Source organism: Condylura cristata, unplaced genomic scaffold (genome assembly GCF_000260355.1).
Source record: "Condylura cristata isolate star-nosed mole 26May11 unplaced genomic scaffold, ConCri1.0 scaffold00016, whole genome shotgun sequence".
NCBI classification, from domain to species: Eukaryota; Metazoa; Chordata; class Mammalia; order Eulipotyphla; family Talpidae; genus Condylura; species Condylura cristata.
In genome coordinates, this window is record NW_004567117.1 from 43,532,800 (window position 1) to 43,546,799 (window position 14,000).

The following is a 14,000-nucleotide window of genomic DNA, read 5'->3' on the forward strand; positions in this document are numbered from 1 at the left end:
GGAGAGAGGGAAACAGAATACGTTCAAAAGACGAGAAAAAGAAAATACTTTTAAAAAATGTTGCCTTAACATAACATGCTCTCTTCACAAAAAGAGACTTATAAGACAATATCAAAAGGACAACACTGCATCGTGACTGTTCTTGGAGAAGAGAGAGAGGAGCAGAAAGCTTATTAGAAGAACAAGGGCCCTCCCTGGGGGTGCAATGGGTTAAAGCACAGCACCATGAAGCTATCGCAGCCACTGCATCACGAGTTCAATCCTCGGCCAGGGAGTGACCCACAGGGCGCAGCAGACTTCTCTTGTCCAGCCCGCTGCTCCCCTCAGCAGCGTGTTTCAGTCCATCTGCCTGTTCTTCTCCTCACTCTGTCTCTGGTGAATCCTTTCACGCCCCCGCCCCCCAACACACTACTCTGGCCTGTACTCCAGTTCAGGCACTTGAGAGTGCCTCCCTCAAGCACAGCCTGAGCTGGCTGAGTTCAGCCACTGAACTCTGTGTGCCTGAGCCAAAGAAGCTCAGGACACAGCCTGTGTCAGAAGATGAAATCCTGCTGTGGGCACCAGGGTTTTCCCAGATGAGTCATTTGCAAATAGCTGTCCACGAATCAGTCATTTTATTCCCGAATGAATCAATAAAGAGTTTGTACCAAGAAACAATGTGTAGGAAAAATGAGATGTCAACAGAGACTGCAGGACAAGATTTATGCTGAATTTAGCACTGCAGGGTGGGAACCCAATTTTATCTTTTCACTTAGCATAAGTAACGATTCTCAATACAGTGACTGTCTTTACAAAACAAGGACAGATATTAAGGATTTACCAGCAATATGTAGAAAACATCATCCAAAATAAAGAGAGATGACTTGGGCTCTGTCTCAAAATCTAAGGTATGTGCTGGATTCCTGGTTAAGCAAATAAGTAAACAGGAAAAGGGTGAAATGTGTCCTCATCCTTCTTACTCATTTGTAAGTGATTTTCTTCCCCATTCTCACTCCACCCTAGCCTGACATCAATAACTGAACTGCAAGAAGGCCTGAATATTCAATGAAGAAGGAAAAAATGAACACTATGCTAATGTTCTTTCTGTTTGTGTTCTACTATTCAAGAACTCAATTAAAAAATTCAACTTAAGATATGTATTCAAGAATTGCTAAAACTCCACATTACTTATAAGTCTAATGACAAGTGCATTTCTGGACTACAGGTGATCTGAGCTCTTTACAGGTTTTGAAGGTGTGTGTGTGCATGAGCTTTGCTATTATATTCCACTGTCATTAGGCAAAAAATAAAACACATTATTGGAAATCCATAAAGAACTGCTATTGAAAAACTTAGAGTTCCTGCTTCTTTGCTACTACTTCAAATAGAACAGAGAGTTAAAATATGGATCTCTGAAATTCGAAAAATATATAAAAGTTGAGCATTTATTAAGAAAAATATCAAGGGACCCTCCTGGTGGCGCAATGGGTTAAAACAGAGCACCATGAAGTTGTATGTGCCCCTTAGGCACAAGTTCGATCCCCAGCCAGGGAGTGACCCACAGGGCGCAGCAGACCTCTCCTGTCTCCCTGCTGCTCCCCTCAGCAGTGTTTTTCAGTCATTCTGCCTGTTTGGCTCCCAACTCTGTCTCTGGTGAATCCTTTCACTGCCCCTGCACCTCTGGCCTGTACCCCAGTTAATTATAAATAAATACATCTTTTAAAAAAGAAAATATGAACAGATATTTCTATGCAGTGCTGAAGAATTCCATTAGATACCAGAAGTAGCTTTGCAGAGATGGTTATGAACATCAACTGAACAGAAGAAAAAAAAGTGGGTCATGAGAAGTTCATATTTAGAAAATAACTGTTAATAGGTGAAAAATATTGATTTTTAAATATAATTGTATATAGTTTTACTGCTAAATGTCATTTTAAAATTTCTTTGGTATATTACCAAGACCATTCACACTAATTAGTTGTTTTTTTTACAAAATAATATGTAAAACATTTATTTGTTATTGACTTTCTCACAGATTAAACATTTCCACATTAACAATTACTATTGCATTTCTTTTTAATAATGTATTTTGTTATGAAAAAACTTCTACTTGGCTAAAAAGGACTTTCTATGCATATTTTAAAGACTAATGGTTTTAAACTGTTTTATCTATTCAGTTTTTCACAAATGCCTAGAAAATAATTAAAGAGAAAAAAATGAAACGATTGCTATTTCAAAGACAATAACATTAACTTTGCTTCGTTATTCCTTTCAGATTTTACTTTCTCCGCTCTGGTTTGTTGTTTGTTCTACCTTCGCTGACCGTGGGCTAATATGTACCTGCCCATAATTTCCATGGATTCACGCCAGGGGGTCTGCAGAATTAGGCAGCAATGAGATGGTGTGGGTGGTGAGGGTGTGGGAGGAGGTGACTGCCAGTGATTTAACACCGAGCAGCTGGGATGGACCGATGGGATTGAACTGAAGAACTGAAAACACAGACAGATAAGTAACACAAATGGCAGCTTATTACCGAGTCCATCCATAGTAGATGATACACCCATCAAAGAGCCACAGCGTTAGAATTTGCTATTCAGGGTATGTAATTTTCCTAAAAGTGACCGCTGAGAAAAGACAAAAATCATGCATGCACGTACAGACTCATCTTGTGGACATAAACAAAACAAGCCAAGGTTTTCTATTTGTTGCTGTTTTAAAACTTTGTAAAATCAGGTAATATTATTGACCTGTGGCAGCAAGATTAATTCCAGAAAATCTTGTTTATATACTGAATTATAGAGACAAGTCTATCTGGGAGAAAAAAGCAAAAATAGAAAAGCATTGATTCCATAAGAACCATCCTTGGGCTTTCACTTCAACTGAAAGGCGCAATAAGGAGCAGATTTCCTCTTTCCGAAATAATCTTTAAACAACGGACAGACTACCTGGTGGTAAGAACAGCTTTCAAACTGGGCCATTTTCAGCATGGGACAGTGATTTCTGAAAGAGGAACAAAGGAGTGAGTCCCACAGTTGGCTCCTTTACTTTCTAGAAAGAGTGTTCAGGATGCCGACAAGACAGAGTAGCCCACACAGCCCAGAACATTCCTAAGCTAGTGTGGAGAGTTCAGGCAGCACAAGTAGGTTCCAGTCTAGACGGAAAGCTTGTGTCAAATGACAATAATAATGCAACTCAGTGATCTGTTTGGTGTCTTTTATTCAAAGTGTTACAGGGTAGCCCAGAGTGGACTGGGCCACCTGTTCGTGGGGCCTCACCCGCACGCTCACAACTCAATGATACTTCAGGAACACACAAAAGGGTCAATAACGGGTTTATTTACAAAAGGGGAAAGGAATAGGAAACAATCCGGGGGAAGAGAGCGGAATACAAAGTATCTGGAATACCTTACAACTAGGTTGACTGAACACACCCAGTCATGCGGTCAGGAGAGCCGTTTCCAAATGAGAGAGTGAGCCATGCAATGGCGCCCTTTTTATCTCCCAAATGTCCCAGAATTCCTGCTAGCTCCGCTCTTGGGTCCTCTCAGTTCTCTCCCTGGTACTGCTGGGAGTTGTAGTTTCCAATCACTGGAGTAGGGGGTGGAATACAGAAAGCTGGAGTAGGGGGTGGCGTCCATAAGACTGCAGAGTTCCTTCAGGACACCTTTCCCCTTAACAAGGGGAATTAGAAAGTGAATATCTGGTAATACAGAAAGTCAAAGCAACAGCCTGGAATGCAACACAAAATGAGCAGCAGTGCCAAAACCACATTGAAAAAACAGGAAAACGCCGCACATGGAAAGGAGAAAAATCACTACGGACCCCACCATGACAGTGCAGAGTGGCCAGACAGCAGCTAGGCCAGCTCTTTCTGAGAGAAAACACAAGGGCATTAACAAGTCATTTTGGTAACCTGAGTGAGGTGTCGATGTGGTCCGTGGTCCGGGTGACGCAGGATGCAGGGGGAGCCGGGCAGCACGAGGTGTGTTTTGGAGGCAAAGTGACAGATGGTCTGAGTTGCTGTGTGTTGTGGAGGAAATGAAAAGCAATGAACAGCGGTGACAGGCTTGTGCTTGAGTGACGGCCGGGATGGCAGAGTCTGCGGGGAGAAGTTGCTGCCTGGGAGAAGCCAGGAAGGACGTGACAGGGAGGGGTGGGCTTTGGGGCTCCTAAGCCTGTGACTCCTGGTGACCAGCTGATCGGACACTACAGCGTGGTGGCATGCGTACAGGTAGAGGCGCTCACCGGGACAGGTGATTGCTTGTCGCCAATGCATAAATGGCAATTTAATGAACAAAAGTCATTTGCAAAGCTCATGTCCAAGTGTGTGATTCCTGAGGGTATGGTCACGTGAGGTTTAAGACACTCTCAGGAAAGCATAAAACAATGCTCGGGTGGGTGCCGGCTGGAAATCACCTCATTAAGCAATAGAATGGTTCGTTTTGTTTTGCCTTGTTTTGTTGTTGCCTAGAAAATTAATGAATACGGGCCGTTTAGTATGACTAGAAATATAATAAAATGACGCCAAGGAACTTGAATGCAAATTATTACAAGAGGGGCAGTTAGAAATGTGAAAAGAGCAAATTGGGGTGCATGAAGAGAACCTCTGTTTTATGGGGGCGTCAGACGCATGAACCAGCACTCAGAAGCCTTCAGCCTGAGAGCTATGCCTTCACGTGCCAATTCTGAAACTCAGTCTGTCAGTGGGATGATTTCCATTGTTAAAGGTCCTTTCCTTCGGGTAAAGAGACTTTTTCTGCAATGCCTTTTTAAATTGTAAATAATCTTAAGAAAATGAATTATTCAAGTAGTAACATTTTATCTTCACGAGATTGACAGAGATTAGGAAAGCAATTACTTTCTGGGCCATGCGGGAAATAGTCCCTGAAAAGGTAAGTGGTGTTTGAGTAGTAGGAGAAGAGCATGTTTGGAGTTTATTCTGAAGCTAGGAGGACTTGGATTGGGAATTAGGGAAGATGATGTCCCTAAGAGAAGAAGTAGGAAAACCTAAATCCAATTTCTCACTAGGATATAAACACAAAACTCATTGTAAGTCTAACTCTTGTGAAGACAGCTTGTTTGAAATAAGAATAAAATATTAACGGAATATTACTGAAATTGTGGTTGCTCCATTTAGGAAGCCAACTCCTTTCAAAAACACCTAATTTTTCAAATGAATATAAATTTGAAAATTGGTTCTCCTGTTCCCTCAGGAAGAAAACAAACAATAGTGGAGAAAGTCTCGAAAGAATGACATTGTCTTGGACTAAGTATTCCCCATTAGAATTACTTATGCTCTGTCAGTCAGAGACCATAAGGACAGCAACCCTCAAGGAAGACGGAGTACTATGTTGATATAAATAAGTGGAAATAGCGGGGGGACTCGGCGAGGTGATGATTTGGGGAAACCTGTCTGTGCACGAGCCGTGGAATCGAGAAAGGAAAGAGCCGCCACCTGTGTCAGCGGCGACTTTGGGAGTTTCTGTGCGTGGAGAGAGAGAGCAAGCTCTGGCCATGCTTGAGTAAGGCCTTGGGGAGGCAGGGGCTGGACCCCACCAGGGTAGTCACTCCAGGAAAGTGTTTCCATGGAATGGGGGAAGTAAAGAAGGCAGCACAGGCCAAGGAGATCTTTGCTGAGTGAACGAAATACAAACAAGCGAATTGCTCAGGAGAAAGGAAGAAAAGCCCCAGATCCCAGAAAGAAAGGCTGGAGTAAACATGGTCCCTTGGAAACGAAAACAAAACAAAACAAAAAACAAGGGGACAGCTCTTCAGAATGACGTGAGGAGAGAGTTTTAGAACTGGGAGAGGCACTCACGTGGCTGGCAGCAACGTGTGAAACGAAAGTGTGCGTTAGTGTTAGCTGGAATTTGGGGAGCCCCTTCTCGCTCCTCGTGCGGAGGCCAGTTCTCTCTCTGAAGCTACAGGAGGGGGCATGTGTTTTCTTGGATTTGTATTTGAGGATTAACTATGAGGGCAACTAAGAGATAGCTGATTATCTGCTTCAGTTTTCCTGCACGCATTTGTATTCAATACTTTTCCTCTCCCATCAATACATTCTTCAGTTTGGTGTATTATAAAATCATCAAATTACAAAGCCATAGTTCAACTATGCAAGAACAGGTTAAGTGATGCAGAGAATAACTTGTATCTCTGTGTCTACATCAGTAAACAAACACATGCCTGTCTTTTTTTTTATATTCTTTTTTTTTTCAAAAGTACTTGAATACCAGTCATTTAACATATTTCCAGTTCCTCCACTATCCAAATGATTGGTATGGCTTCTACTTTGCCCTAACAAGGACATTCTAATTCGGATGCTAGATCAAAATCCAATTACAAGCTCATTTTATTCATTGACAACTATTTCCTGTGGCTCTGCTAATAATAGCTGCTCCTGAATTTCTTTTATTTCTCTTCTCTGCCCACCTGCCAGTCACTCTTGTTCCTCCAGACTTTGCTGTCACTTCCTGCTCTGTTGAACTCACAGAAATGGCCTTCTGAATACATCACTATTCCTATAAGATTGAACTTTTCTTTATCAACAGCAACATAGTCATCCCGTGAGAGAAGCTGCTTCCCACTCCGAGCCAGGTAATTATAGCCCTTCAGGAGTATGTGACAGGGATACATTAACTTCTTCCCCCATCATCTTTATCAACAGCCTCCTCCCCCGTCTCCTCCATAGCTCCAAGATGATATAAAGTCCAGGTAAAAACCATGTACTTTTTGAGTTTTAAGACAGGACTCCTACTCATTTTTCTAAGATTGTGGCCGCTGGATTCTCACATGCAGCCGCTTACAGCAAATGCCAATTTCTCCAGTGCCATTTTTCTTCATCATAGCAGCCGAGGCGGCTCTAATCTGCTCCACTTATGAATATGCCATCCGGTACATCGAATGATACATTTTACCAAAACATTTTCCTCTGTCTTGTTCTATCCAAACAAAGTCTTCTGATACTTAACACAGACACAAACATCCCTGTGATACAGCCCATCCAGAAAAGGCAACTCAAACAGCAAGTGTTATTTGTAGTTTCTGCTATCTAATCTTTGAATTACTTTTCTAACAACCACAACTGTAGTGGCTTGTAACACCACATTTATTATTTCACAGCTCCATGGCGCCAGAGTAGAGTTCAGCTGGGTGCTCTGCTCAGTATCAGACAAGCTGCTCAGCTGAAGAAATCAGTCAATCCTCGGGGCACCCACAGCCACACAGAGCCACGCAGAGGCTTAAGAACAGGCTTGGGAACTTGGGAACAGGCTGCATCCAAGTGTCTGCGCACTGTTGGCAAGAACAGGTCCATGTGGCGGTGAGTAAGTGGCAGTCTGCACCTCCCGGCAATCTGTGCTTGCACTCTGCAGGCTTCAGGAAGGGCAGGCTCGTGTCCTGCAGGTTTTCACCTGATTACATCAGAAAAATCCTCGGATTGACCCCAACCCGCTGATTTGGGAGCGTCATTACACCTGATTTGTAGCTTGAAGCAACCCCAGCACAGGAGAGATGGGTTACCCCCACACGGAGGGGAAGGGGCTATAAGGCATGTCTACACCAGGGAGGAAGGCCCTCAGAGACCATCTTCATCACCACCATCTTCAGGATTTTACACAGCTATTGGACCAACCCTCCAAGCAATGAAAATCCAAGCAACTAACAGCCAAAGACAAAAAATTGCTAGTGGAGGGTTGACAAAGTCTGAATGACTTTTGAACTGTCTTTATTATTTACAATAACACAAGTGTTAGACAAAGAACAGAGTCAAGAACATGTTCCCAAAACATTTTCACTAACGGTGTTGACGATGGGTGACATTCTCATTAACTAGTGTGATTTGATGGATTGATTGAGATGACAAACCTCTATGTGTCGCTAAGTAACAAGTAAAGTATGTTCATTTTACTGGGCTTTATAGTTCATTCTTTAAAGTAGAATTACTGGGAAAAAATTCAACTATTTTAGCACACTCAATTTTTTGAATCTATTTAGGGAGGCGATTTATTGCTTTCAAAATATATTTGAAAATGTGATCATGTCTGCTGTACATAGGTGAATTGTACCTGCAATTCCAATTATTTTGGAACTAACTGGGGATTTTCATTTTAGTATGCTCAGGTGACACTGTTACAGGCAGAGAATATACGATTTCTAACTAAGCTATTGTGGAAGGCAATTGTGTCTGTCGAGTATCAGATTATAAGGACACATCATTGCAAATATGGAGACAAAAAAAAATGCCTTGAGGTTGCAGTGCCTAAGCTGGTCTATACAGTTATATTTTCTCAACTTTATTATCATTTGCAACAATCAATTGAATCCCTCATATCTGAAGATAGGGATATTACCTCGTTTTCTGGAATTTAGCTGTGAAGTAATCGCTTATTGTGTAACAGAATCTAGGTCTCCTGTGAGGAAAGACCCCCCCACACACACACACACTCAGTTCACAGGGTGTGGCAAGGAGGCCAATTCTGGGTTCTGCCCTCAGGGAGGGAGAGGCCAGGCCAGGTCACCAGGTCAATGACTGCACTTTGTGCCTCCGCCACAACGATTGATTCAGGGTTGGACATTTGGTCCAACAAGTTACGCAGCAAATGATAAGCCTTGCCTGAACATTTTGGAATCACTACAATTTTTAAAATCTGGTTATCTTACTGACTAGCCCAAGTCATTATCACTTTCATCTTTCCCATGTTATAAAAATGTGGGAAATGGCTAGTCTCTCATGCACAGAACATAAAGGCATACGTCAGAATTGTAAGATGCAAATTTAAATCAGTTGTTCTCTATAATTGTTTATTTCCTCAAAAGCTTCATGATTTGTTTTTAATTCAGAGAGAAACTGTTGGGTTCTTTATTGGCACCTTAGCACCCAGCTGCAACACTGGATTTCATACCTGAAGGGTTATTGAATTTCTATGAAATTAAGATGTTGATTCTCCTAGGTAACATGCATTTCCTTTGCTAAGGGCTTTGAGCTAACAAACAAACTGGCATGATATAGGGATCTTTCCAGGAGAAATCCAGAACACAGAGTCAGTAATGGGGCCTGTTTGGTGTAGGGGTTAAGTCTCAGCACTGTGAAGCTGTCTGCAGCCACTGCAGCAAGAATCCCATTCCTGGCCAGGGAGGTGACCCACATGATGCAGCAGACCCCTCCTGTCTCACCCGCTGCTCCCCTCAGCCTGTACCCCAGGTCTTGTATGCATACATAAATAAGTCATTTTTAAAAAGTCAGTAATGTTTACTGTAAGCCAGCCCTTAAGGTTTCAAAGAAACCTATACATTACCTGCTTTGTTGGCCAGCTTTTAAATCAACCTCATCAAGCAAGAGTTCTTCCAGTTTCTGTCCTACTTTGATGGCAGCCATCATGAGAATTAAAGTTCGCAAATATAGCAAAATATTCACAAGTTAGTGGTTCTTCCTTTATAAATATTGGAGAACTCACTGTTTCCGAGATTCGCGTGCATCTGTCATAACCATAATGATAACAAACGACTGAGGCCGAGGAGCCAATCCAGAACAAGAACACGCACAGGCATTTTGATTAATATTTAATAGATTGGAAGACTTCTCAAGACAAAATATTGGTGGAATTGTCACTTTTAATCTCAGAAAGTCACAGAAACTTGTATCTCTATGAATCGGAACAACAAAAATCAGCATATACCAGTTCATCGTGCCCTCCTCAGATATTGTGATGGTTTTTCTTTAACAGCTTCATGCTGTAAAAGTAAAAAGAAAATGCTTCAAGTATTTGGGACTAACATTAGTAATGTTAATGAGGGAGAAAAACTATTTTGAATGGCTAATAGGCTATATAAAATTATATGTACTGTACATCAAGGGTGATGTTTAAAATACCCAGCTGTGACAATTTTATCAAAATGTAAAGCAATTAACTACCACTGTAAATTGAAGCATCTAATTTAATAGTGTTAATGATATTTATAATTCTCCTTTTAAGTGCCATGCAAAGACTGTCACGTACTTCATAAAATTAATAGTCGACTCCTCACTTCCCACTGATTGGTAAAAGTATCTTACTGCATCCCTGAAATGCCAATGAAACAATTTGTGGTGAGTGAATTTTCATGGGAAGGAGGATGAGGTGGGAAACCTAAGTCTTGAGTCCGTTTTAACATTCTCGTCTCTTTAACAGCAAGTATTAGAAGTGCACCTATTCTGAAGTAAATCTCTAGGAATTCCTTAAGGGTTGAAAGCCAGTGCCTTATGTCTTATGCATAAGTCGCCAAATACTGCAGGAAGGAGAGATTCTCACAAGGGCTTAGATTGTATTTCTGGACAAGTAGAACATTTGGGCCCAAATTTTCCTAGTTGGTAGGAAACTTGGGAAACCTTCATCCAGAATCGTTACTGAACAGAGAAGTCATTTTGTTGTTAGGTAACGACTGCTCTGGGAGTTTTATACAGACACTAGAACTCTACTCATCTTTCTTAACGAAGTTTAAAGATATCCTCAAAGCGATTTTTCATGTTTCTTGACCTGAATCATTCTGGGTTTCTGAAATCAACAATAATTGGTACCCACACTCACTAATCCTCCTTTGCCGAACCCTTCACGTGTTGGGGGAACCCACATGGGCGACAGGCACTACAGCAGCTCACTACAGGAGAAATCGGGGCAGGGAAGATGGCCGATGGGTCTGAGGCATCACCTGCGAAAGGAAGTGCAGGCACCATTATTTAGAACAGGAGCAAAAGGTGTCAAATCCAGACCTCAGTGAGTCATGAAACTATGGACTCTTGAATAAAAGACACGGATGTTTCTTTCGAAAGTAATCGATTTAAAACAGTCTGGAGAAAAAGGTTTGAAAATGCACACAAATTCATGAGTCACATTGGACGCACAGAATATAAATAAGTAGAAATCTAATCCTCACGCTGGTCAGGAGTTTGAGCATTGGAAATAGAATTGCTGTTGCCCAGATTAAAAAATAACAGCACTTTGAGTAGATTTGTTTGGAGGGAGTCGTGAGAAGAGGTCCAATTCCAGACAAGTTTCAAAGACTTACTGATGGATTGATAAAACCAGAGAATTGGGATGACCTCCAAGAATTTGGATCAGAATAGTTAGTAGAATGGAATTGGCCTATTCTTTATCTGTCTTTTTTCTATGTTGTTAGCCTAATTAGTAATATAGTAAACCACAATCCTGTCTAGACATAATAAGACAATAATTCTCTGTTAAAATGATGAAAAAGTTTCAATCATGAGCCAAAGATTCAATGAGGCATTCTCAGGTTCTCTGATTATTTCAGTTATGGCACCTGTAAATACTTTCCCATTATCAAAAATGCACTATGAAGCATATCACTAGTCTCTGAGATGTGCAAGTCAATTTTTGTTTTCTTATACTGATTAAAACTCTCCTGATCTTCTATCGCTTCATATCTTTTCATACCTGTGTGTTGGGTGAAAAGAGTAAATTGGGTTTACTCTGTTAAAAGCAATCCCTCATAATTGCATGTATCAAGAACAAATATCAAGAACAAAATGAAGAAATGAAGACTTGGAGCCGAGCATATTAAGTATTTGCTACTCAGATGTCTCTTCCTTTTCAGAGGCAGGAAGGTTGACTCCAGGAAAGCAGTCGATTAATTCTGCTAACAGAAGGCCATTCATGGAGAACTTGGGAACTTGTGACAGTGTTGTGAGTGCAGCTAGTGGGATGTTTGGAGAAACAAAACCATGTGCGTATCTCTGCGCTGCTACTGATAGCTTGTGCGGCTCTGGGCCACTTACCAGACTTAACAGATTTGCTTTTCTTGTTGGTAAGATCTGGTGTCAGAAATAGAGCTTATCTCCAGAGTGACTGTGTGGATAAAAGACATATGCGGGGAAGATAAACTACTTAAATTACTTCAAAGTTACTCAATAAATGCCATTGATTTCTCAAATTATTTCCTTTCTCTGCTGACTGCTACCCTTCTGGTTCCCCACTGCTTTCTCTGCCTGACATGATCACCTTCAGCTCCAGCTAAGAAATCAGGAACAAAATACCGAACTGTGTTGTCTTCCGAATGACACAGCTTATGTTCAAAACACCCATACAAAAAATGAGGAAACACAACAAAAAAGATTAGACTCAGCTAGAGAAGGAAACATGATGATAACGAATATTCCAGAAACTGAAGGGGGGAGTGTAGGGGGGGGCAAGGACCCTGTTCAAAGAAATACTAGTTGAGAAATTTACAAACCAAGAGACTGAAGGTCTATGTCCATGAAGGTGTAGGAATCAGAAGTGATGTTAAATTTATAGTTTGGACAGAGGTTCCCTTTTAGGAAATATTGGGGAACCTTTATTGTATCATGCTGCTAAAGTACAAAGGCAGACAGCACATCCAGACTGCCTTCAGTCGATACAAGCAGTTAATGCACTATTCCTCCAAAATATACTAGAGGAAATTATTTGCTTCTTGGGGAGTTGTTTTTTTTTTTGTTGTTGTTGTTCTTTTTTTAGTCTTATAATTCAACTGGAGTGTTTACAATTTATTTAATTTATACAAATGTAATTAATTCTTACTTGTGTATCACTGACAGTGTCAACTTTGCTAATTTCAATATGTTCAACAAAAGAGGAATTGTTCATTTGAAAAATAGATGCATTAACATTACAATAGTTTTCTTTCAAACTTAAATGAATGCGCTCACCTAATCTGGAAACATATTTAAGGAGGACACAGTGAATCCAAATAAGCATCTACAATTAAATAATTTAATCTTTTTTCATGGATAGTTATTTCTTGGATAAAGAGAAGTATAAGTTCAGAGGAAGGAGGTGTGCTTTCAACATGATATTCATTTACTTTAGGGACTTCATTAAATTTGTCAAATACTCTAATGTGACTAGAGGGAAATATTTAGCCTACAGAAAGGTACTTATATTCTGTTCATGAGAAATTACAGAGAATAGAGTAAGATATATTTCATATGCAGTAAGTATTAACTATTTTATTACTTAAATAATATTTTCTACATAAATGGTTTTCCTTAATTCTATACATTCCAAATAATCAACGTTATGTGAGACATTTAACTACATAAAAGTAATAGGAAATATTACAAATTCCTGTATGATCTAAGCACTTGTTTTCCATAAAACATGGGGTCTCAATATGCTTTCTGCCCAGACAAATGCTTTTCCTACAGACATATCATTCTTTATTATCTAAAATGATTTAGATAATTTAAACCTCTGATATGTTTTGATGAAAAAGCTGTCTGTTAAAATTTATATCCAATGAAAGAGCATATTTTCTAGATTGTATTATATAGATTTTTAATGTAAAAGACAATACAGTTTGATTAAAATCATGTTAAATAACTAGAATGAGTTATTTGCATCATATTTCAACAAATATGATTTTAGCAAATTAGATGTCTCACTTTTTTCAATACTGAAAAAGCAGAAGATGTATTGATCTTTTAGACTTTTCCTCAGAGAAAGTGATTTCATCTTCCCTACAACCTGGTTAATTTAATTTTTCAGACTATTTATTATGTTTATTCCACTTCCCTACACCCTGGTTAATTCAATTTTCAAACTATTTTATTATGTTTATTCCACTTAACCTTTCATTGCTTTCATTAATTACTTGCCTAAGCCATTTATCTATTCAATCATTCACTTGTAAAGAAGCAATTTGAAGTCCCTACTGGGAAGAAAGCACAGCTCTGGCTATTGTGGACAAGAACTAGAGTAATCAATGATCAATACCTGCTCAAATGACATTCCGTCATGAAGAGGCAGTGGTCATGTGCAAAATGCACCCAAAGCTAGAAGGTGTGGCTATGCTTTCCAGATGGGGTGTGTGTCACATACTACACAATGCTTGTCACAACCTGCAAGTAATACTTGATGGAACTCAAGAGGAGGGTGGGAATGTTTCAGCCAAATCATGAGGAAAACATAGATAAATGAGAAAACATGAGGTGGGAAAACATGGATAAATGAGAAGACATATTAGGTGGGCTTTATCTTTTTAAAATGTTGT